This window comes from Octodon degus, unplaced genomic scaffold (assembly GCF_000260255.1).
Source record: "Octodon degus isolate 3935 unplaced genomic scaffold, OctDeg1.0 scaffold00053, whole genome shotgun sequence".
NCBI classification, from domain to species: domain Eukaryota; kingdom Metazoa; phylum Chordata; class Mammalia; order Rodentia; family Octodontidae; genus Octodon; species Octodon degus.
In genome coordinates, this window is record NW_004524629.1 from 7,352,497 (window position 1) to 7,378,861 (window position 26,365).

At 33.6% G+C, this 26,365-nt stretch overlaps 1 protein-coding gene across 9 annotated transcripts in view; it reads right to left on the reverse strand.

Moving 5' to 3' along the window:
* Positions 1-26,365, reverse strand: part of Zbtb20 (zinc finger and BTB domain containing 20) — a 1,008,106-nt gene that overhangs the window by 383,100 nt on the left and 598,641 nt on the right. For all 9 annotated transcript variants that reach the window (XM_023717586.1, XM_023717591.1, XM_023717596.1 and 6 more), the window contains one exon: positions 24,982-25,029. The gene's annotated coding sequence lies outside the window, so the exon portion shown is untranslated. The remainder of the gene's footprint in view (positions 1-24,981; positions 25,030-26,365) is intronic.

Below are 26,365 nucleotides of genomic sequence, written 5' to 3' on the forward strand. Positions count from 1 at the left end.
ATTAATAAACTGTTGAAGACTTCAGAAAGGAAAAAAAAGAGGAACTGTGCTCTTCATTTACAAGAAAAGAACAGGAATATTAAAAGGAATCTTAGAGGACCTGGAATGTTTGATGACTAGCTGGCTCTCTTTTCAAAATGTTCTCTTTAGAAATGGGGCAGACTATGCAAAATGTGGCATCTCATCTCTATGAGTGAAAATCACACAGAGCAATGATTTTCTGACAGATGGACTACCAATACATTTTCCTGTAAGATATAAATACCAAAAACAGACATAGTCACAAGGGCCTGAGTTCAATCCCTGGTTCTGAAAAAAAAAAAAAAAAAAAAAAAAAAAAAAGACATAGGCTAGGCAACATTAGTTTTAAATATTATTAGAAATCAGTAAAAGCTACTATGATATTCTAGATTACTTATGAAATATATGACAACAAAATTTCTGTACATATTTAAAACTGCATCAGAATTTCATTCCTCAACCTCACTTAATGACTCTCAACACATAAACAAAAGTTAACTTTAAGTTTGATAAGTGCAGCAAAAATGTAAAGAAAATTTTAAAAGAATGACTAAATACACATAGTTTATTATTTATAGAAACATAAATGTATTAGATTCAAAGATAACCAGTGGATTTATAACTTTACTGTGAACCAAAATGTAATCTCACTGCAGGCCACAACGGTTAAACATATTTCAGAAGAAGTGGATCTATCCTCTACTTGTAAATTGTTCAGTTTTCTGCTTCTTTCTTGCTTCCTCTGGTCTAACCTCACGTCACTATTTACATAATTGAGTGAAATGTCATTTAGGCATTCTATTACAATTTACAAATAATTAAAAAGGTGTTACTGGATATTATCAGGACATAAATTAAAATTGAAGGCATTTGTTAGTTAATATTGATTTTTATAAAATAATAGGAATCAAGAATCTCAAGTGTAAGTCACAGTTCTAGGAATAGTTTAGTGGGAATAGTATAAAATTGCTAAGAGATATACACTTTTTAGAAAAAGAAAATATGAAATTTTACCTGAGTTTTTACGTTTTCTGGAAACGTGTCAATAACCTGCAAGTTAATTAATCTGCCAGCTAATGAAGAGTAGGAACTATCTGTTGTGGGCAAATGCTACTCAAGAGCAAAATAATATTCTCTAGATTTTTACATGGAAATGGGGATTATAAGACACTTTGAGATTCCATCAACAGTTCTGAGACACTATGAAAATTGTGAAGGTAGAATATATCTTTATGTCCTAAAATTTTAATATAGCTGATTATTAAATACACAAGCCTCGCAAATCATTCCATTTCCTTAAACCTAAAGAATAGATTATTTTCTTCATGTATTCTTTTGGATAATCTATAGATTCTTGAAATCAAGTCTGTCATATATCTTTAAATTCTTAACATTTTAAAGGACTTCAAGAGATGATGGATCTGGCACATTACTTGATTTAAAATTTCCACTTCATATATTACAAGCTGTGTGTCTGAGAGAAAACTACTCAATTTCTCAGTTTCCCAGGTTCTTCATCTACGAGAATGGAATAGTAACAGTACTTCCTATGACTACTATGAGGATTAATGGATTTGTTTCTTTTTTCTGTTTTTGAGATATTAGGGATTGAACCTAGGACTCAGGTTATGCTAGTGCAGTACCACAGAGCTGCACCTTCAGCCCTATATAAATGAGTCTCATAGTCTAGATTAAATTTATTTTTGTTTCTCTCTCTCTCTCTCTCTCTCTCTCTCTCTCTCTCTCTCTCTCTCTCTGTCTTTCTCTCTGCTCTTTGTTGAAATCAAAGTTAGGCAGAACTTTGGTTTCTTTGTTTGCCAAATAATCTCCAATTTTATTTCTGGACTCTGACCTTATTAAAGAAGTGCATGGTATCTTTGGATATTGCCATCCTACTGCTTGGACACCAACACAGATTTACTTGCTGTTTTCACCAGGTTTCTCTTTAATTAGATGCTACTAAGGGCATAATATAAACTATTAAGCTATTTACAGCATGTAAATGTTGAAAGGAATATTTAGTGAAGTCAATAGCAGTGTGTCTGCTTGGTCCACCTCTCAGAAAGATCATCATAATGAGGAGGCCAATAAATAAATTTAAAAGTATAAAATAAATATCATTGCAAATGTTTGAATTTTTTCTCTGACACATATCATTAAAGGAAATGCTGACTGTGGATGTAGCTCAGTGCTATAGCACTTGCCTGGCAAGTGTGAGGCCCTTGGTTCAATTCTCGGTACCAAAAATTAAAATTAAAATTAAAAAAAAATAGGGCAAAGCTGAGGCCTACCTATACAATGAAACATTGAAAAACAGAATGCATTACAGTTCTCTGAAAGAACTCAGCTTTCTTCTTAGCTGAGAGCTACTGACGCTCATCAGATTTTTTCTCTGCTCCATGGAAACAAGAACATCAAAAAACCAGTGAACAACAATAATGATTTTGGTTTACAGCAGTAATGCATACTACTAATTCAATGGTTCTTAATTGGTTGACATTTTTCCCATTTTTCCCCTCTTCCAGGAGCAATTGGCAATGTCTGCAGACAATTTTGATCATCTGAAGGGTGCTACTGGCATGCAGTGGGCAAAGACCAGGAATACGTGCAAACATCCCACAACACACAGGACAGTATCTAACCCTTTGCGAACAAAGAACTATCTGTTCCAAAATATTACCTCTGCTCTTACAAACTGTGTATTAACTTTATGTTCCAGACTCACTGGTCTTAAACTAATAGTCACAAGAACATTAAAGATACTTAATCTAAGGATATTCTGAGTTGAATAGTAAAACTTAAAGAAATACCATTTGTACTATATGCCTGGAAAAATCTAGATATAGTCCTAAGAAAACTGGTAGAATAAATTGTTTTGCAAGTGGTTGCCTGCTAACTAATTATACCATAATTATAAACAGATAATTTTATATTATTGAATTAACAAGAGCAATGTCATTTTTAAATTATGGTGAAGGCGTGTCTATAAGATGGTGTTTTAAATGATACAACATTATTTTGAGATATTTTAAAAATGGTCAATAAAAACTAAATGCATTAAAATGAAAGCTAGCCCAAATGAGTAATAAAAACGTTTTGTTAGGACTGACATTTTTCCATGCAGAGTACTTTCTATATGTATCACAAATGCTTATGGAACATAATGCCACACTTCTGACACCACTCCTCTCTGAGGATGAATTAGACTATAACCATGAGTTTCTGACCATTTCTGTTTAAGAGTTATTTTCAGCTAGAAGATCACAACATGAGCTCTAAGGCAGGTGTTAAGTTTATTTTTTAAGTAAACCACAACTATTCTGCAAATGTTGAACTCAGCACCACTCCACTGTAGAAAAATGCTGCTTCATATGCAAGGAAGAACAAATATGAATAAAATTTGAAAATAAAGAAATCAAGCTCGTGAAAACTATTATTAATATGACTAAAGCTCAAATATCTGACATTTTATTTTCTTAACAGTTTCCTTGTCAGAGGCAACATATTCTCCTGATGAAAGGGTATGCCTGAAAATGATGTTTAGAAGAGCATTTGGACATTGCTATTGTGTGATGTGCAAATTCACTCATCTTTGCAATCATCTGCTTGCTTTAGAATTTTACTTGATTAGTGGTACCAGGCATTAAACTTACTGAATGCCTCAGAATAACTGACTTTTATTTCTTTGCACTTGTAACCTTAAGAAGTTGCATCTTCTGCAAGCACTGTAAAGCTATGTTTTACCAACAAGGAAACAAGAGGTAAAACAACTGACTTAGCTACAGGGAATGAACATGTACTAATTTCTCAATAGTCAAAAACTGTCACTCTTTTTTTTTTTTGTTTAAATTTCTACACTGAGGTTCAAAATGTTGTTTTTTTCTACCTCAAGGTGAAGTTCTAGGATCTGAGGGATAGGAGGAGAGGGGTGAAGATCATTTTAGGTTTGCATAGCAGTTCAGTTCAGAACTATTAAATACTTCCTAGTATGAGAGCATCATTAAAAATTATTTCTGCAACAAGACACATGGAGAGGTTTAAAAAAGAGAAAATGAAATAGGTTAAAAAATGACTTCTGTTCTCAAAATGCTTACAACCTATTCTAGAGAAAAAGATTAATCTGCTTAATATAACTGAAGAATAATAAGAAACAGAATTCTAAAGATGGGTGGTAGAGGCAAAATGTTATGGGGCAGCCCTGTCTCTTACATTTTTTCCCAACTCTGAGAAAAGAGATGGGTCAAATGCAACCTACTGTAGTTTCTATATTAGTTTCATAATACAGTTATAATCCCATTACAAAGAACTTTAAGGAACTGTTGACATTTTTTGCTGCCCTGCAGTTTATTGTCTCAAGTATTGCTTGAAATACCAGGCTCCATGCACAGATGTCTGGAATAATGGTATTTGTTGACCTGCATTATGTTAGGGTTATACTGAATAGATGAAGGCAAATACTACATGGAATCAGTTAGTTGGTTAGTGAAGCTCACATCATTTTTTACAGTTTTTTGTTACTTTTAACCTAAAGACTAGACATTTAAAGTATGGCAATATCCTCAAATAATCTTATTTTTCTATGAAACAGTAATATTTATTAAGAGGATGCCTGTAAAGCCTCAAATAAGGGAATGCAGAGGCTGGTTTACTGTGAATTTAATAGAGTTTTAACCTTAGGCCTATTAACCTGCCTGTTCCTTTCCAAGGCCCTACATTCAATTTTATAATCACAGTTCTTTACTCTTTCTTATTAAAGGGGTCCATCAAGTAGTTTAAGATTCTAGAAAAAATCTTGACCTATTCTGGGTATAAAGTGATCTTGGAGGGATCAAATCTGACAGTACTAAAAGATAAGTTCTGAAACAGATACAAAACGTACTTCATAAGAATGTCACAATCAATACATTTTACAAGTGGCTGCCTGTACCCCATGTCTATCAATGAACGAATGCTAGCTTGCTTCACTGATACAAGGTGATTAGACGCTAAATAATATCTGTTAATTCAGTCACTGGTAATAAGCATGATGTTTTAAGAAGATGAAAAACCAGAAATAAAAGACAATTTCCAAGAACAAAAAGGTCTTTTAGAGAAACTCACAAATTTTTCACTAGAACAGCAATAATTATCCTAAGTGATTCACGTATTTGAGAACAAATAGGGCATAGACATTCTCTCAGTACCTTATAGTATTACCTACTGCAGAGTGTGTGAGTTTACACAGTGTGGGAATTTTTATCACTGCTAATACCACATATCTTTTTTTTTCTGGTTTCTGAAAACCCAAAATAAATCCCACAAGTACCTCTAAACCCCACTATGGAATTCTCATGCTTCTGAATAAGAAGTTCAGAACAGACTAAAAACTTTGGGTTCACTATGTCTCTGCAGTTTTTCCCAATGCCTTGTCCCAGTTTTTAAAGAAAACTGAATAAAAATTAATTGGATAAAAAAATGCCTGAAATTGACTTAAATGCAATTATAATTGAAAAATAATAGTGAAATTGTTCATAATAATTTCCTGTTAGACGTTTCTCTCTTAGAAATGGAATAAGAATGCCTCACATTAAAAAATAACTTAAACCCATCCCATCTCATAAGGAGTCCACTCTCATAAACAGGGAGCTTATTAAAGGAGCTTTTCTTGGTTTCCTGGCAAAATCCAATTTTTAATAGGTGGCAGCATCTAATAAAGAGAAGATACATTTTGTGGGCAAAGTTAAAAATTAAAGATTTCAAATGCTGCTGAGTTAGTTGACTGAGTTGTTGGCTAGTTGTTGGCTAATGAGGGAGCTTCACAACCAAGGAACACGCTGCCAAAGAATAGTGCAGACCTGCCCCACAAACGATGGTCCATGTTCAGGCATCATCAGACTGAGTTTCTAAATAACTAGGTTATTCTAGTCAATGGTCGTGCACTGTCTCACATGAATATCCAACCATACTGTCCTTTCCTTTACATTTTCAACTTGTTTCATTTACTTACTTAATTTTCCAAGGAGAGCTTTAATATATATAATTGAAAGAATATGGGTTTTGTAGCTCTCAGACTTGGCTTCTAGTGTAAGCTATAACAAATAGTGTGCAATGTTGCTTCTTGAGTCACTATCTTCTGATATACAGAATAGATACTAACAATTGTTTCTTAGCTCAAGTCTTTCAAAGCATGAGTTAGCATCACTTGCCTCTAAGTAACCTGGTGTGGAAGATATATAGGGACCCTGCTTGACTAAGAATCTCTGTGGGATAGAATGTTTTAGAATCTGTGTTTTAAATTTACTCCAAAGAGGGTTTTTTTTTTGGTACACATAAAAATATAGGACTCTGATCCAACTTATCCTGTGTCAACCAAATAAAACCATGGAGATGAAACTTATCTGTAAACTCTGCATCGAAACATAAATGCCTAGCTGTTCTCATTATTATTATTTCCCTATGCAGTTAAAAACACCAAAGTATGGACACTGGATCAGTTTTTTTTAAAGATCCTGCTTCCTGTCATTCCCTGTCATGACAACAGTGTTCTATTTTATCTTTAGGTAGACAAACTAGGTTTGCTGGGGTGCTCAGGTTAAAACTGAGAGCTTTGATACTTAAGGCGAGGCTTATGTAGACTTTCATTTATGTGACTATATCTACCCTACAGGGTAATAAAATGATTAATTCCTTTTTGGTAATCTAGGTGCATAAAATGCATTGAACCACTTGGAGGAAAGTGGTATATAAATGTAAAATGATAACTATTATAATAATAATCTCGACTATTTAACTGATCAATGAATGAGCCAGAAGATTTAGGTTGCCGAGGGACATGCATAAAACCATTATAAGTAGAAACAATTTACACCTTTGTATCTCATAACTATTATCACAAGAAGGAGAAACAAAGGATGAAAATTAAAATAAATTCATGTTTCCAACTGACTGAAATGGCAGAGGATCACTAGTAAGATTTCACGGAAGCCAGGATATACAAAAATAACAGCTGCCTTGCAACTATAACTCAGTCGTAGTCCTGAAGTTTACAGACTTTGCTCTCCTATTTGTAAGAAAATATCTCAGTGCAACATTTAAAATTTAGCATTATCGAAACCCTTAACTATCCATTTGGTTAGTTGGAATATGTTCATAGTTTACACATACTAGTGGGTAATGCTTTTTCTATTTTGAGAATATTAATACTATATGGAGTTTCAGAAAATATTTTCAGTAGTTGTTTACAATTAGCTTGACTTTCCAGTGTATACTCTGAGAAATACACCCCAAGAAAACTTGGTATATTTCTAGAACTTGAATTTAGGAAACTAACATTTGCAGAAGATCACCTTTTCTCTGCATTAAGAGGTATTTGGTATAGAAATGCTTACATGCTGGGGTACCTTTAATTCTTATATAATTTGTTCTATTTGTTTTAAGAAGATCCTTGTATTGGAAGTTCAAGGGGATGAATACAGAGCTTTCATATAGTGACATGAATCACTTCTTAAATAAAAAAAAAGAGTAAAAGAAAAAGCTATAGAAATTTTAATGAGAAATCTGTAGTTACTCTACTTGTTATGCATCATTCAAACACTTTCTAACAACCAGGCAAGCAAAGTTCTTTTGTGAAGAACAGGCATTGGGGGCTTGCACAAATTTAATTCTGGTTGTTTTGTAGCTCACATACAAAATAGTTTTGATGTGTAAGTAAAGAGGTACTGCACTACCAAGCAATAAAGTTTGCAGTTGAGTATTTTGAAAAGAAAAGGTAAATAACAACAAAAAAACCCACAGGATGACTCCACTAAAGAAGCATATAGTATCTTGCTCTATTTTAAATTATTAACTCCTAGTCTCAAAGATTTACATTTTTAAAATCTACTATTGATTAAATGGAAACTGGTGTAAACCAAGATGGAGCATCAGAAAGCAGTCAATCATTATAACTCAAAACATCTTATAAAACCAGAAATTCAACTTTAATTTATCTATAAGTAGAGTGTTAAGTGTCAGAAAAAAATAGAATGAAGTGAAAAATTAAAAAGTAAGAGTTGTAAATGATTTTCTTGTCCTGAACTAGTAAAGGCTGGAGGTACCTTTTGATTTATAGAAAACCGGTATGTGATTCACAATAACACTGCAAAGTCTCACATGTGATGCATGTTTCAATACATACAAAAATACACACACATATCCACACACAGCATGAGTAGTCAGGTACACTTTTCTGGCTTCAAGAGATCTCTAAAAAGAAATCCAGGATGCCTGAAAACTACTTCTTCCAGGTTTGATGGCAGAGAGCACATCAGTTAAGTGTTTCCCATAATAATTTCTAATTTAAACATTCTAAACCTCCATCTTACCTCGACAGGTGTCTTCCCTTATGTATCACTAACACCACAACCAATGCCCTTGTATCACAAGTCCTGCTGAACTCATCAAAGTGGAAAAACTGACAGCATTGTCTGAAATACACAGCTTAGAATAAGGGCTCCTTGTAGTTTCGTCAGTAAATGCTACCATGTTCTTCCCATGAATAAGATTACTATACTTTTTTTGGGGGATGGGGGATTTCTACACACTAAGCCACTAAACACATTATTGTTCCTTTAATATCATGGGTGGAATGTGACAGCATAAGCTATTACTTAGACTCCCTAACGCTGCATTAAAGCTGCTGTAATTTTTTAAATGTCTAGAAGATGTGAGAACGACAATTTTTATGAGAAATTATTGTTTTCTTAATGAGGCTAACTGGGAAATACCAATGGGCAGTAAGAAAAAATATCATTTGAATCCACCATGCAGACTCTCTTATTGAATTTCTTTTACTAAATATATAATTAAATCCTCTGATATAATATGTTTTGTTTTCCAATCATGTTAGTTGAAGCACAGCCATTGGGCTAAAAGATGAACCATGCGTTACGTATTCTAATATTTCAAATCTTTGAAATATTAGATTTATTGAAAATTTTAAGTGGAGCTCAAGAAGAAGAAAAATTCCAAGCAGACAAATCACTAATAATACAAAATCAGCAAAAGTGCAATAGTGTTATTAGTATAGCTAACATGTATTTAACTCTTAGATATTCTAAGAACTATGTAATCACATATATTAATTCATTAAATTTTTACAACTGTACTGGGCTATATTATTATGTCTATTTTATTGATGAAGAAATAGAGGTAGAGGAACAAAGAGATTAGAATCTTGCTCAAGATAACGTAGTTAGAATATAGGGGATTCAGATTCAGGTTTAGGAGGCCAGTATATACTATATGATAAACACAGCATTCTTCCCTTATAGAATATGACAGAGATATGTTCCAGAGCCCAGAGAATGGCTAAAACCACTGATATTTTACAACACTGTTTACTCTGATTTTTCCTACACATTCATACCTAGGAAAAGCTTTAAATTTTTCACTTAAAGGAAGTACTTTACAACTTCTCTTTAGAATACCCAAATTTCTAGCATCACTACTTTTGTATTTCAGGCACCTACTAAGTACAATACATGTCATGTGAACATTAACACTGTGATGCAATGACAGGCAACCTGAAAGGCAAGGCACCAAGTGACTAACAGGTTGCATATACAGCACAGATACACTTGTTAAAAGGATGATTCATGTTATGGGATAGACACATTGGGAAAGCATGAGATTTTATCACATTACTCAGCACAGAATTGAAAAATTGTGAATTGTTTATTTCTAGAATTTGCTATTTAACATTTTCAGCCTGGTTGACCTCTCATGAATGAAATTGCAAAAGCAGGACCATAGACATAGCGTTACAACTGTATTTTGGTTCCTGAATACTCAGGCTTCCTTCTCTCCCTGACACTCATCCTGTCGATCAGCTCAGAGCACTTAAAATAAGTGAAATAAGAGCACTTATTTGTACATAGATAATAAAGTAGAATAATAAAGTAGATAAAACATTCAGCTCTGGAGTCAGACTGATATAAGGGTTAAGCTCCAGATATTAGTAGTGCTTATATATTCTGTGCTTTAGCTTTCTCCTGTTACACAGGAATAGTGATACCAATTTCTTGCTCATGTGTGAGGGTTAAATGGGACAGTGCACATTAGAGATAAATGGAAGGTTCAATGATTAATAAACATTAGATTTATTTTTACTGATTTTTATTTCTTAATATGTATAATTTCTTTTCCTGATAAGACCGTATTTCTCCTCAGAGAAATTGCCAATATGTACCTTTGTTATCTTGTGTAGGGATTCCCAAATATTCAGTATAATGCAAAATTCTTGGCCAGGGAGATAGCTCAGCAGCATTAGAACTGCTGGCAAGTACAATCCCCAAGTACATTAAACAAACAAACAAACAAATAAATAAAACCTTTTAGATGTCCTAGGTATCATTGCAATATCATGCATTAGTTAATATATTTTTCATAATAAATCATGGTAATTATTTACTCTTAATAAGTAATATATTTTTACACATACTTAAAATTTAGTGAACACTTGCTATATGTCAGTAGCTTTGCCAAATGGACTATGGAAATAGCTTATGCAATTTTCCTTATACACCCCTACATTAGTGGATATTAACAATAATCCTCACTTAACATAGGGAAATACTGAGACTTATAGAAGCAATTCACCTGTAAATACTGAAAAATGTAAATCTCCAGCCACTGCCTTAAATTATTGTCTAAAGAATGAATTTAAGTTAGGTGTTCAGTAAATATTTGACCTCCATGATGAATCAATTGAGTTCTTAATTAGTCCTGCTACCAGAAAGCTCATATTTATAACAAACTAAAGTAGCCTACCCAATTTCATTCATTCATCAATGAACTATTAAAAAGAGACTTATTGTGAGCCAAATATGTAACAAATCTTGGTATAAAAAAAAGATTGGTCTAAAACTTTTCTATCAAAAACAATTAAGGATTTAATGTCCTTTCATTTAGCTATCATTTTCTAAGTCTACTCATAAATATCAAACTTCTTTATCTCCCTGCCCACTCTTTCTAATTCTTTCTTTTAAGCCTAAGTTTCATAGTATTAAATTTATACAAATTTTCATCTATAAGAAGCTTATATGTCAAGGCAAGGAACTCTTTTAATTGTATTTATTCTTCATTTTGAGTATATTTCTTTTTTATATCTGACAAAGACTTTTGAAATGACTAAAGAAAAGAAAAGCAACCTTATTTTTTTAAAACTGCTTTCATGTGCAATCTTTTGTCTGTAATATTCACATACTAGCTTAGAAATTATAAAAGAAGGTTTTAGCTGTTTTTGTTCTTTTCAAATTGGCAAAATTTGAGTCTTTTCTTTATGTGTTTGGATTGGCTTTAAAAATTAACAAACAAGAAAATAAGAACATATCCAATTTAAAAAATACACTTTTCATTGGTGCCTTGGTATCAACAACTAATAGTAGCATCACTCTATAAACTCTATTATTTTTCTCAAAATAATTTTAAATGCACACATAGATATCAAGTTGAGCCTGCTGAATGAAGAAGAGAAAAAACTTGAGGGCAAAAAGGGAAAACTCAGTTAAAGTTGGATCAACTATGCAGAATTCTTTTACTATTGCCATAAAAGACCTGCCGGTCCCGCATCTGGGGCATGCTGAGATGGCAACTGAGACTGGGCACGCCTGTAACTCCAGCTCTTGGGAGGCTGTAAACAGGCGGATCACTATGAGTCTCATCTATTAGTGAGACCCTGTACACCCTGTAGAGCCTTCCATAAAATAAAAAAATTAAAAAATGCCATAGAAGAGTATTTTATGTTTATTTGGAGTACGTAAATATGATGCTATTCATAACAATTTAACATGATTTATCAACTATTAAAGATATATTTATTGTGTCCCTACTACATATAAAGTACGACAACAGATAATGAAGCTATGAAAACAGTAAACGATCTAATAAAACAGCGGCTGCTAAGAGAAAAAAGCGATAACAGAGCTTATAATCATGAGCTGAGGATCCGTCACGTACTGAGACAATGAGCTAAGTACTTCACATGAACCATTTAGCACCATTTCTAAAGGAGAAAAATCATGTTACAAACTTTGTCATATAGATGAGAAAACCAAAGGGTTGCTTTATTATAAAAGGCTGTTAGTTAAATAAAGTAGTTTGGATCTTATTTTATTTCTACATAAACTAAAGAAGTAGAAATCATTGTGAATGTGTATTTTAATAGAACAGCTATTAGAAGCCTTAGTCATTGAAAGACAAAATAATAGCTAATATTTATTGAATATTTACCATTGATCTAACATTTTGGATGTGTTTATTTACTTAATCTTTACAAATCTGTGTAGATGTGAGTGCTATTATTATCATTTTCACTTATAGGAGACAAACTGAGTCAAAGACAAATTTTTACAAAGCTACCTAGAAGTTGCACATTTGGACTTCACAGACTAAAGCCCACAGAGTTTAATACTAGGTTGAAAAGTTATTCAAGTGAAATAACTTAAAGTTCTAAGAATGAAATGGCATGAAGTAGGTCATCATTAAATGTTTGTATTTTAGCTCTTCAATTTGTCAAATTCTAATGATTATTTAAATAATAATATTTAATTTTAAGGCATACCTGATTTTAAAGACTAAAAGCAAATTAATTTCACAAAAATAAGAGATTAAATGTGTACTATAATAAAGTGAGTCTAATGTGGTGCTTATATAATCTGTAAGAGCATAGAATTTATTTATATATTTAACTGACAATAACACAATATTAAAATATATGCAGCGTTTTAGGAAAAATAAAAAGAGTACATGTTCACAGAAATAAAACATGAGAGAAGTTTATCCCCAAGTTTGAAAGCATATTATTTTTAGATGATTCAGTTATTTTACTATCCCCTTAATTATCTATAAAGTCTACTGTGCCTATGAATGCTTTTGATATAAAAACTTACAAAAGAGTAACTGCAACAAGTAACATTCCTATTTTAGAGATGGAAAAATATCAGTACAAGTGAGCATGATTTTATCCTTTAGTGATGGAGCTTGAATAGGTTTCAAGGCTCTTCATTTCTAATTAAAATATTTTCTCTGACCTTTATTATATATTCAGTGGTTATCATTATTAAGAAATTTAAAAGTAATGTAGGAAGAAACCCAATGGATATGATTTAGAGACATGTTGATTGCAAACATTCTATCAGCTTTCTTATACCACATCAAGCGTCTTATGTTTTTTTATTCAAAGTTCAAACTATATATGGGAGATGTTATTATTTCATCTGATCTTTTAGTTGTTCCCTATTATAGAGCTTTACCTTCAGATAATAACCCTGTGATTCTATAACTCTGTAGAGTTTCTAGTGTGTGTGTATGGTGGGGAGTGAACTATACATCTCAATTTTGAGCTTTGTTAAGTGATTTACTTTGAGCAATATTAGTACACATGAATGAAATAAGACTTTCTAAGGGGGGCAAATTCTGTAATTGTCAAAGGTTGATGAATTCTTCTAAATGTAAAGGGGAGGAGGCCTGCCGGTTAGCTCAGTTGCTTAAGTGCCTGCTCATGAAAACACAGGCACAGGATACTGTGGTTTCATCCCCACCTCCACCTGCCTTAGCAGACCCACCCTTAAGGCAGCCTGACCCAGTCAAAAAACAAAACAAAACAAAACAAAACAAAACAAAACAATACTATAAGTAAAGGAGAAAAAAAATATTGTTTACACAAGAGTATACTGCTATGGTAACACAGTATCATATCTCTTTATGCTAACCTTGGGTCCAAATATATTATGTAAAGAAGTAAAGGTTTTTTTTTTTTTTTTTTTTTTTTTTTTTTTTCCCCTACAGCACTCCTAACCCTTTACCTTCTTCAGTGCAGCTCAGGACCTTGGTTCAGCTAAAACTTGCTTCTGGTGTCATGATGATCATTTCAGCCAGCACACACGGGAAATTACCACATACTCATGTGGCGGACACTGATACAGGAAGGAAGTTTGAAACTTTGTATCTCATCCCATTTTATTCTGCAGCTTAATTTGCATATCTCACGGAACAAGAATTATTTCCTGGTACTAATAATGAAAATAGGTCTCTTATTTGTATTAGAAAACACACACTACCCAAGAAATTACGATGTTGCATTGTAGGCTGGCCTTATGCAATCATAGCAATTGCTAAGAAGCCCACCAAATATGACAGTATACTTCAAATGGCAGACATTTGACCAGATATCTCAAAATGGTCCATGGCTCCTATGGTCTCACTCTGAATCCACTCCCATTTTGTTATATAGGAAATATATTTAAAATATAATAGATTCCAAAGAATTTACCCAGAGTTTTTTTCAATTTCTTAAGTATGAACTAAAATATTACCCCATTTCTCCACTTAAGAATTCATATAAGAGCTGGGAATATAGCTCAGAAGCACAGTGCCTGCCTGCCAAGTACACGATCCTGAGTTTGATTCCCAGTACAAAAAATAAAAATTCATACTAGAAAACGTATGTGTATAAATATAACTGTATTATAGAAGCAATCTCAGTCTTATTTAATTTTTAAAAGAGAAAATCATATGTATATACTTCAGAATTGTACTAGTAACAAATTTGTTGAAATACATTTCATTGATTGAAACACACAGAATATTACTCATCAGAAAAAAAAAAAAGGGCATTGGTGTATACTGCATTTATTCACTGGTCTAACATAAAATCAGAATCTACTATATTCCAGAATAGTGCTCAATTCAGGAGACCACAGATAAATAAAATAATCTTTTTCTTCAAATGTTATAATCTATTCAGGTGACAGACTAGACTCCTATATAGTTTTAGGAGCCAGGCTATGAATGAGCAATAAATCATGAGGGGTGGAGGCAGTATAGAGGAGAAGCTTCTGTGAATTAACTAAGATACCAACCAGTCAACTCGAGGCCTTGCTTCATTCTGATAATCCTCCAAAGAACAGCCTGAGATAAGGACTTAAGAATTTGGAAGTAAGAATTTGGACGATCTCAAAAGGTAGGGTGAATGGGTGGGGTGACTGAGTCAGAGAGGAGGAAATGCTTTAATAAGGATATGTCAGTGAGGCCATAAGTATAGCAATAGGGGCTCATTTCCTGCAGAATATCAGAGACTTTCACATAATGCATCAGGGGTATCTATTTGAAATAGTCTTTGCAAGATTCCTAGTCACACTGTAGACTGACAGAGCTCTCCCCAAAGCTGAGAAGCATCCTGAGGCTGAAGGCTTAAGAGCGTAGTTCAGTTGAGAGTTTCACCTAACACAGAAATTTCAAGTGTTGCTGAAATCAGAAGTGCACCAAGGGACTCTGCTAGGAGTGTCAGATACATAGCCAAAGTAGCCTATGGAGACTTAGTGGTGTCATAAAAGATTGTGCTCTCTGGTTTAGCACCAAGTGGAACTGCAACCTCCATTACATTATATTCCACACAAGATATCTCTGACTTCTTCAGGAAGACAAGTTTTAGAAGAATAAGTCCCGATACTGGTTAGTAAATATACAGAATTCTTATGAAAATCCTGACACTCACTCACCAATTACTAGTCTCTAGAAGTCTGATATGTATTAATCTTCCTATGTTTTTGGAAAGAAATATTTGAACTATTTAAGGGAGCTTCTCCGAAAAAGCTCATGTATTTTTTCATCATTTTCCCATGATTTGGCCTACTGAAAATTTTCTTGACATTTTGAATTCATTGTAACCATTGTTTTGGTTTGTATTTGTGTTTATTAAAACCATAGGAGAAATTAATAAAGTTTAAAGACTGCGCCTAGATATATTAAGTTTGAAGGCTTTCAACACAAATTAGTTTTATGGAAAGTTACTAATTTTCAAGCTTCTATGAACATTTCAGCACTGCTGACAATTATCTTCTTTAGATAACTCTGTCGAAGCAGTTTCTATGGTGTTATAAGGAAGAACCTGATTTTGTTTCCTATTACTAATCAAAAGAGGAGTTTTCTGCAGAAATATCAGTTTGGAGTGTCAGAGCAGCAGGTGGAACAATAGATAGATTTATAGTAATAGGAGAAGAGTTGATAAATCTTTCACTACTATAATGTGAAAAAGAAAGGACAATATTCTTAATCTCTAGAAATGTGGTGGCAGCAGTGGCACATACAGATTGCAGTACCTTACTCATCTGAAGAGTGAGCACGCCTTAAAAACTAAATAGATCAACTTAAAAAAAAGAGCTGAGGGGACCATTTAGGTTTTATCAGTGAGTCCCATCTTGAGGTATCAAACTCAGATACACTGAAACCTGTTGTCAATATTTGCAAAGCCCTTTCCTTCTTATATCCCATATCCTTTTCTTTTAGGCTTTTTCTTCCTCCCCCCCCCCTTTTCCTATTCCTTTGATTATTTTAGTGCACTTTTTTCCCATTTGCTCTCATTTGCAATCCACACCCTCCCCAACCCTTTTCCCATTAGTTAGTCCAAAATCTGTTCATCTAGCAACAGGCTTCACTGATGCAAAAGAAAAGGCTCCACACAAAGGCCTCATCCAAGCCAAGGCCCTCTGGAGGACTGTGAATGAAGACTGGGGTAAAGACTCAGCCTGAACCGCTCCCCTCTCAGGAAGCTCTCAGCCCTGTGAGCGATTAGGGTTCAGCAGGCTTGATAGCTGTATCAAGCCTAGTGATTTCAGAGCTTTCTTGGACTGACAAGGACTTGCTAATTTCAAACTTTCTAGCCAATTACAATCACAAAGAACTCAGGACAATAATCAGTGAGCAAAATGAAACTGCTGGAGTGAAGCAGCCCTCTGCAGGTTTCACTCCTATGGCTCTGCCACACAAAATGCAGCTGGGACTCTGCTTCAATAAGTAAATAAAAATACATTATAAAACACAAATACACACAATGGATTCCACTTGCTGTCTTGTTCCCAGTAGTGGGGTATGTAGGAACCCTGTCTTGCTTTCAGCCTGACAATTTCTGATGGTGTTAATTAAAAACTTTTGATGATGGCTGGAATGAAAATGCCTCACTGTTTCCTTCATTGAAATACTAAGTTCCAAGTCTTGGATTATTAGGTTAAACTCTGTCATCAGGGAGATCAACATGAAAATTTTTCATGTCATCTGCTTTAACAACAAAAAATAGTAATACTGATAATAAGTAAATAAAAAGAAAGAGGAGAAACTGTTTAACTTGAGAACTCCCTTATTTTAATCTCCATGTTTAAGGACTAAATTGAAAATTGAGGTTTGCAAAGGTAGAACATATGATTAAAAAAATCATTTTTCAAATTCTCACAGAACATTCAAATCATTCAATATTCCAAGATCTGAATTTTTTTATATTTTAAAATGGAGAAAGCTGCTTAAAATAAGTGAATCTTGTGCTAAGTGATTCCTCTTTGTCTTTTCCTTATTCTCTTTCAAATGGTTGAAAAATGCTTAAACTGGTATATGTAATTGATATATATGGTTTAAGAAGCTTAATATGATTATTGAGAACTCAAACTTTCTATTTAAAATAAGATAGGAGGGAGAAATAGAAACTCTGAGTGGTGAATAATCACCCCTATGATATGTGGGCATTTTCCCAATTGTTTAATCCACTAAGCAAGGTAAGGAGTACAAAACAATTATTTAGATTTTTTTTTTCCTGAGAATCAAGGAAAGCTGGTGAATCCAGAGAATAATATAAGAGGTTAGTGTAAGAGATGCTGTGCAGTAAATGAGCAAATAAAATATTTATCTCCTCTACCCATGCTTTGTAAAGTATTAAGCAAATGAAGGAAACATTCTGATTGGTTAAGACTCAACTCCAATTTTATTATTTAATCATTCTTAGTGTGTAGGTTAGGGCTTATATCTTGGGTACCCATTTTGAAAACCCACAAATCTTGTCTCACAGATATTCCTTTCTTTCTTGTTTTCATATATCTCCACCTTTCTTTGTCTTTTTCATTTTCTAAACTGTCTGTTCAGGGGCTGGGCAAATAGCTCAGCAGATTAAAGCACCTGCAAGCAGGCCTAGGGGCTGGGGGTTCGATTCTTGGGCCTGCTGTGCTGGCCTCATCCCCCAGGGCCCGCTGAGATGGCAATTAAGACTGGGTGTGGTGGCATGCACCTATAATCCCAGCTCTTGCGAGGCTGTAAACTGGCAAATCACTACAAGTTTGATCTACTAGTGAGACCCTGAACGCCCTGTAGACCCTTCCCTAAAATACAGAAAACAAAGTCTGTTCACATTGTCTGCTACACCCTCTGTATCCCTGAAAGACTACAAGACTTTTTCTTCTTTCTGTTCTCTGAACATGTTCATGACTTTTGTTTTCACTTATTTTTTAATTGTGTAATGTATTTTGTTGTTACAGAGTCTTACTATGCATTTTGGACTCATAATATTGATCCTCTTGTTTTCAGCCTCCCCAGCACTAAGATTACAAGCTTACACTATGCTCAGACTCTGTGGCCAGCTCAGCCTTCTCCAGGCAGGTAAATGGTGCCAGCAATAGAACTGTAGTCCCTGTGCTTGCCTAAACTTGCCTAACCAGGCACTTTACTACACAGAGCTATCTGTCGGCCCCCCATGACTCTTATTCTTATTTTGTTCTCCATATCGCTACAAAGGATGGAGTTCTTCTGAAAGGCTGCCTATTTTGGAAATCTCTTTTCCTTCCCGCCTAAGCAGAACTTGTGTTGATCTACCCTATTCTGCAATTTGAGAATTGACTTTTAAATGTGATGCAAATGAGAAATCAGCAAATCAGAAATGACAACAGAAAATCCTCACCATAAAGCATGTGAGGAGAATTTGAAAAGTACTGGTACTAAAACTATAAGGGAATAGTTCTGAACAAACCACAAAGAGGAATCTATTTGTTCACAATATTTATGAATTTCTCCCAGAGCAAACTGATAGGTGATACTGCCTAAAGCACTAGTTAATATAAATTAACAGATACATAGCAAATGGATGCATTTAAAGATGATTTCCAGCTGAATTTTTTTACTAGAGACTAAGTTTTGTTAAACTTAATTCTTACTCTCTTCTCTCTCCAACAGTAGAAACATCTGGTCGGTTTTATATTCCCCTTGGATTTCCAACTTCAAAGGGAATTATAAAGAATAATAAATTCATGTACCAGCACTAAAAAATTAGAGCAGCAGGAGAGAATGGTAAAATTGTCCTTATGTGACTGTTAGTGACAGACACCACTAACCAAAATGTGAGAAAAGACAAAAGCAAGATCTCTGGTTGACAGAGTTCAGCAAAGGACTGAATCTTTTGCTGTATGCAAACAAGTGCAGGACTCTTGGCAACCCATCACAATTTTTTTCCTTGCTTAGACAACAACAGCTCAATAGTAGAAAAAGAATTTGAAGGAAAGAAAAAAAAATTCACATAACCTGTCACAAAGTTTGTTGAATAATAAAAAAAATCAATAGAAATTTATTGAAATAATCACCTGGAAAATCTTCAACATCTACTTAGCATTTAGGTTTTTATTTGTGAATCTACATGGACATGGATAAGCCATCCTAGAAGTAACACAGGCTCCTAAGAACACATCAGGTGTGTCATGTCCTGGTAAAAGCTTGGCCCTTGGAAGGACTCAAAATAGTTTCCTTTTTTTCCTTGATTTAGATCCTTATGATCAAGAAATAGCCAGAAATCAAAGTTTTGGTGAGTGGAAGACAGGTTTTGAATGAACCATTTGACATTTGTAGTTGTTTTTGACATCACTTTATGTAACTGAACTTATTTTTCTCCCCTATCATTTCTTGGCAAAACTGAAATACTTCCTAGAGAGCAGGTCTTGATGTTAATCAAAGGTGAGAAAATGAGAACAGCTAGAGAAAGTACAATTTTGCCTTTGTAATTACCTCTTATAAACAGCTTTTCTTCTTTCCTGTTTTATGTACAATGTGTATAGCAACAACAATAGAAGTAAACAAAGACATGATTAACTAAATGACTTGTTTGTGGACAAAGAAAGAGAAATGGGTAAGGGCTAAAATGTCTTTAAATAATTAATTACAAGAATATTTAAATCTAATATTCAGAGGGCAAAGTTCTCTCTGCCACAAAAATATTAGATTGACTCACAGATTTACTATCAAATATGCAGAAAACCAAATTACTTTTGACCACAATGTGTACATTAAAAGCATGCCATGAATGTTTTCATACTGGTGGACAGAACAAACATGTAGAGCTAGTTCTCTATGAAGCCTTGCAAGGTTTACTACGGAGCAGTCTACAAAGAGATTAATACATTCTGAACACAATGGACCTTTATTAAGGTTAAAAAGTATTTTCAGGTAAAATAACTGAACTGGCTACATAGTCATATCCTTTAACATCTGCCATGAGAGGGGGGTGCATCCTTCTTTGATCATTGCTGATGAAACAGAGTTGCCCAAGGTTTGTCAGTGAGGAAATGCTCTAATTGTTAACCTCATGGTAACTGTGCAAGGTGGTATGTTTCATGTCCAATAAAGTATCCAGAAGATATGATAAGTTTATGAGATAGGGACTTCATGGTCTGAACAATTTTTTTTTCTTTTATGACTATCAGCAATCTTAGGTAAATGATAAGGATGATGTGACTAACTTTGGGGAAGCAAAATAGAGTTTCTCCACCACATTTCTTGAAAATATCTGCAAAGGATTCCCTGCCCTGAACGACGACAATCATTAAATTCTAATTCTTAACAATAGGGAGCAACTGGAGAGCATGGTACACTCTTTACTATGATAAATGTTTTTTTACAGTTTGAGCATGCATAAGGTTACAAATGTAACAATTGATTAAGCACTGAGACTCAAGTGAAGTATAGGCAAATGGGTATATGCACACATATCAAGAGGAAAATGCTATCAATAATTATTATTACTCTAATAGATATTAAATTACAAAGTCTGATGGTTCTCTAGGGTATAATATACAATGTATGAGTTAGAAAGATTCATGGATAAACCTAATTCCCTTTAAAAGGTAGTTTGTTTCCTGGCAAGCGCAGGGTCCTGAGTTTAATCTCTGGTACCCCCCCAAAAAAAAGGTAGTTTGTATTTATATGATATGAGGCACATAACATAACATCACACATAAGAAAATGATACAAAAAGAACAGAATTAGACATACCTTTATCTGTTGTGTTTATAATATCGATCTTAAAATAATGATGAAAAGGATAGTTGCTTTACAGTGTGAATATTTTGAGGTATGGTAAAATACTCTAGATACTTAAAAATTGCAGAATGGCTAGTTCTTTTGTATCATCTTTAGGAAATTTGCCCAAATGCCAAGTTATTAGGTGCATTGTGACCTTTGGCTGATATTTTACTGATGGTGATGCCAAGTCAGTGTAAAAGAGAGAACGTAATGATCAAAAGACTGAGGGAAAAACAAACAAACAAAAAAGAGTTTGTATGGTTTACACTATCCAGTCCAGCAAATTTACAGATGCTCTCTGTTTGACTGCTATAGTTTATTGCTTATGTTATTGTTTTCTTTTTTCCCCATGTGCTTTACTAGCTTTATCTGAAAATATTTTCTATGTGTCCATACTGTAAAATATCATATTTTTCTAGAGATTTAGCATGGTGAAGAACCTCTGCTTTGCTTCCCCAAGGGTTACATACATCAATATTCTAGTTACTCACTTTCAAGGCCAATGCAAACTATGCTCACAAGATTAAATAGACCAGAGTAACAAATAAATTCAGTGTATACTGAGGAAGTATGTCACTTAGTTATTCACATCCTGAATTTCTGATGAATGCAATATACCTGTTGGACAGCACATTGCTACTAAACAATCACTGACCTACAATTCAAAGATGGAACAAAACCCTAATATCGCTTCCCTGTAATACATACAAAGCAGTCATCATCTGTGGAGTCCTTTGTGTGAAGGGTCTGATCTAGCTTGGAAAGGATGGCTCATAAAGCATTCTCTGAAACATTCTTAGAACAATACAGACAGGCATTTCTCTGCAACAGACCAACTCCTTCCTCTCAAACATAGTGTTTTCTTTTTCTTTCAAATGTGACTCAAAGTATCACCGTATAATTAATTTCGCTTTCTATATACTTCTTAAGAGTCCTATGTATCCACCATATGCTTCCCATTGTTGCCAATGAACCTTACAAGTATAAAGTTTTGAATACAGTGTTATGTTTGGTTTAAGTAGATTTGCTTGATTTATCTAGTATGAGATAGCTGCAGCTAGACAAGAATTGTAAGTAGTTAGAAGACCACCTACATTTTTGCTCTACCTCAGATAGAGAATTTTACCTGACATATATATGTACCTAACATATGCATATATTCAATAATGAATATAATTAATGCTGTATGTGTCTGTTATGCAACTTATCACCCTAAATTTGAGTCTAGAAAAAATATGCTAAAAAAAGAGATCTTTCCCTATGAAGTATAGTCAAGTTGGTGCAACATGTCTCTAGTCAATATAATTGCCCTTTGGCTTTTAGATGTACTTCAGAATATTATGAAATACATGATGAAGAATTTATCAGAAATTGCTATATATTAGAAAATATGATGTCAAGATACCAAAAAGAGTTATATATGAAGACTAGATAATTTATCTGAATGGTTTTAATATTAAAATGTTAAAATGTGAACCTGAACTATTAATAAACTAAATGTTATACTGTTTGTTGTTTTGATTTCAAAACAACATGGCAGTATAGTAGGAAACCAATAGGCCATGAATTAATTATTATGAAAGCTGATGAGTACTTCGGAATCTGGTAATTTGTCTGCATTTATATATTTGAAATTTATCATAAAATAAATCTAAAGATTTTCTGATTTGAATTTTAATCCATTTATTATTTCTGGACTAATTCACTCAGTGTTTTATGTAAGAAATTATCCAATGTAAAGTAAAAAGCATATAATACCAATGTTTCCACACATTTAGGTTAAATGAAGTATTCCTTTTTAGGAATAAAAATATTTATTTAAATTGTCTACATTCTGAGATTAAATTCTGAAAGATACGAAGTTACTTGAAAAGTATGATTATAGCATATTTATAAATATATCCTCAGGGGAAAACAGAATAAGAAAATATAAAAAAAATGGTTACTAACAATTGGGTTTATGGGCTGGCGGGTTAACTAAGTTTTTTAAAGTGCCCGCTTGGGTAAACTCAGTCAGTCACAGGGGACCGTGGTTCAATCCCCAGCTCCACATGGCATAAAAGACTTGCCCATAAGGCAGCCTGAGCCTGCCAAAAAAGAAAACAAACAAACAAACAAAACCCAAACAAGCAAAAAAAAAAATTGGGTTTAAATTAAGAAAATAATTCTTTTAATTTTCTTCACTTTATTCCTATGTATTTTTTCAAATTATTTGTAATGATCCCGCCTCATTTTAAAATTAAATAAATATTCATTAATGGTAAAGATATACTCTTCTTCATCAAGGATTTTTGCATTTACTAAAAGGAGAAACTGCAAACACACAGCATTTCCTTAATAGTTTAAATCTTCATACCTGCAAGTGAAATACACCCAGAGGAAAAGAAATGTCAATACAGATTTTATCTGATCATAAAAACATAAAAGAGCTTTCTGTGTGTTGGGTAGAAATAAGGGAGGAACTGACTTCTTTGAAAGCCAACATGAGTGTGAAATTTGGGCCCTTTTGTGATGAGATCATTTTGTGATGAATGCAAAGGGAGTGACAAATTAAAGTTATCAAAATCTTGTCCCTGGAGCTTCTGAGGCTCATACTGTATTGAATTTCTTTTTTTGAGCAACAGAACAAATAAAGCATAGGAATGGGGAGGAAGAGGAGTTACAGTCCAAAAGTCTGTGGCTTTCAGTAGGGAGATGGATATGCTCAGAGAGACATAGATAAATGAGGAACAGAATTAGAAACAACACAGCAACAACTACGTACAATAGATATGGAAAGTTCTTGTTAGAATGCTATCTTTATTACCCTAAAAGATGATTTTCTTCATTTTATGCACACTTATATAAAGTAAAATCAAGTTGTAACTTTTAACGGTTTGGCTGACTATGCTGCTCATGATTAAACAGGCTTCGAGTCCAGCAGAGCATATCAGATGCCAGGCAAGTTACCCTTTCTTTCCTCCTCCCCTTTTGGTATAATATTGGCCACTGCATATTTGTGCAGGCCAACTGCTATCAAACTCAGCTCTTTGGAACTGTGTCTGATTTTACAATTCTCTATCAATACACCTTGAGTAATCTCTGTTCTCTTCACAGACACTGAAATATCAATGATTCCAGAAAGCCATACTTTTTGAAATTAAATTTCCTTAAAAGACACAGAAACAAAACTTCAAATTTATGCTGACTTGAAGCTCTAGTCTTGGTTCTCTTACTTAACTTGAAAAGATGGGAGTGGCCTTATTCATATCTCTTAAGGGTATTTTTCTGTGTGTTGGTATATGCAAGAGTAATCATATCTGCTTTTAAGATTAACCCAAATGAATCAAATGCATTTCAAATGTGCAGAATGTTATAGAATACAAATAGGTAATTCAAAGTATCCCCAAAGAAGTTTGGAAGGTTTCACGTGTGTCTACTTAATGCCAAACATTCAATGTTCCCCATAGGAAATATCAGTGCCCCCTTCATCTTAACCTTTTTTGTAGTGTGGAGTTGCCTTTGGGAAAGTTAATATATCTGGAGATACTACCAAACAAGTATCTGAGTGCTTCTATCACCCTATGCAACAAAGTCATTTAAAATTGTCAATATTCATGATAATGGATTGTGGGATCATACTTTATAACTTATAACAGGTGGTTTTTCAAATGAGCAACAAGATACAAATATCTACCCTTTACCAATGTCAAAATACGTTGTGTTCAAATTCAGTTCTTGAGATTGTGGATTCAACATAGCCCTTAAAAATTAGTTCTTCTGAAGATAATAGAAATATATTTGTGTCCTCTGCACCTCAAAATTTTGTTTTGTCATCTAAAGATAATTAAAGTTACTTACCAGCTAGCAGTGTTGTGAAGAATATCGAGTTAGTGACGATGAAACATTCTGAAATGAAAAGAATATAGTAAGTGCTAGGTAGTTAATAAATATGTAACAACCTGTATATGTATATGCCATAAATATATGACAACCAATCATAGAAAAAATTGTTACTTTGGGTTGCTGACTCAGTGATACTATATAGAAAGTAAAACATGCTTCCCTTTAGAGTGAAAAGACAACCATTCACTAAAAAACTGGCTTTTGTAACTGCTTGAGGGTCTCCAAGCACTAGTTATGAACAACTTGCTGTTCATCTCTGTAATTCATTGTAACTTGCATTGAGAAAGTTATGTTTTAGGGTCAATTATCCATGGTCTGTTTAAAAAAAGAAATCTAATCATTGTAAACCATTAGGATTTGTAGCTCCATTTGAACTTCACTGTGCTTTTAATTAAGCATTTCTTAAATAAAAAACACAATGGTTTCTCCTTGTTTTGGTTTCTTTGTTGTGTTTTGAATATAAATACTGTGGCACTGGTGGGAAAACAAGCTATGGATTATTTACCTCTTATTTTATGAGTAGTGAGTTGCTGGCCTTATCTTCCTTGGGCATAAATAAATATATAATATTATAATCCAAGTCTGGTAAGATAAATACAAGGAATGAGTTGAAACCTTTTAAAGAAGAAATATTTATGCTAAGTTACAGGATAACATAACAAATCCCAAATTAACATTAAAAAAGTTTCTACTATAGAGCAAGAAAGTCCCCACATACTGTCTAATCAGCATTTTCAAAACTGCTTTCCTAACAAAGAAAAACCTCCTTACCTGTAATACCACAAGTGTTTGTTTCTTCTCAAGGCTTTTAAAATTTAGAAGCCACAGGTAGTTTTCCCAAACATCACCTCTGACACCCAATAACACCACCACAATGAAAGATTTGAAAGTGTCCATTATGCTTACTTTATACCAAATGTGATTTTGAAAGATCAGGAATTTGTGTAGCTAAAATTTACGTTAAAAAAATCACTTCATGTTAATTTTTTCTATAGTTACCATCCGAATCCCTATAGAAATAGAAGAAATCTAAAAACAATTGGCCAGAGGAAATAAGAAAAGTGAAGATTCAAAGGATCCTGGAGCAGAGTAAAGACAGTACGTTTTAGGAGAATCAGACACCTCAAGTACTACCACATGTGACTATGAAATTCAGTGAGAACCACCAAAGTAGAGTGCCAAAAATTCTGCTTTTTAAATAAGCCAATGGTCTATGAAGCAAAGATCACTGAAAAGGATCTCTAGAAAAAGTGTAAAATTGCTTTTTGAAATTTTTTGCTCTTACAAAGACATTGATGGGAGAATAAGGAATTTTGAATTTCAATGAGATGATACCCCT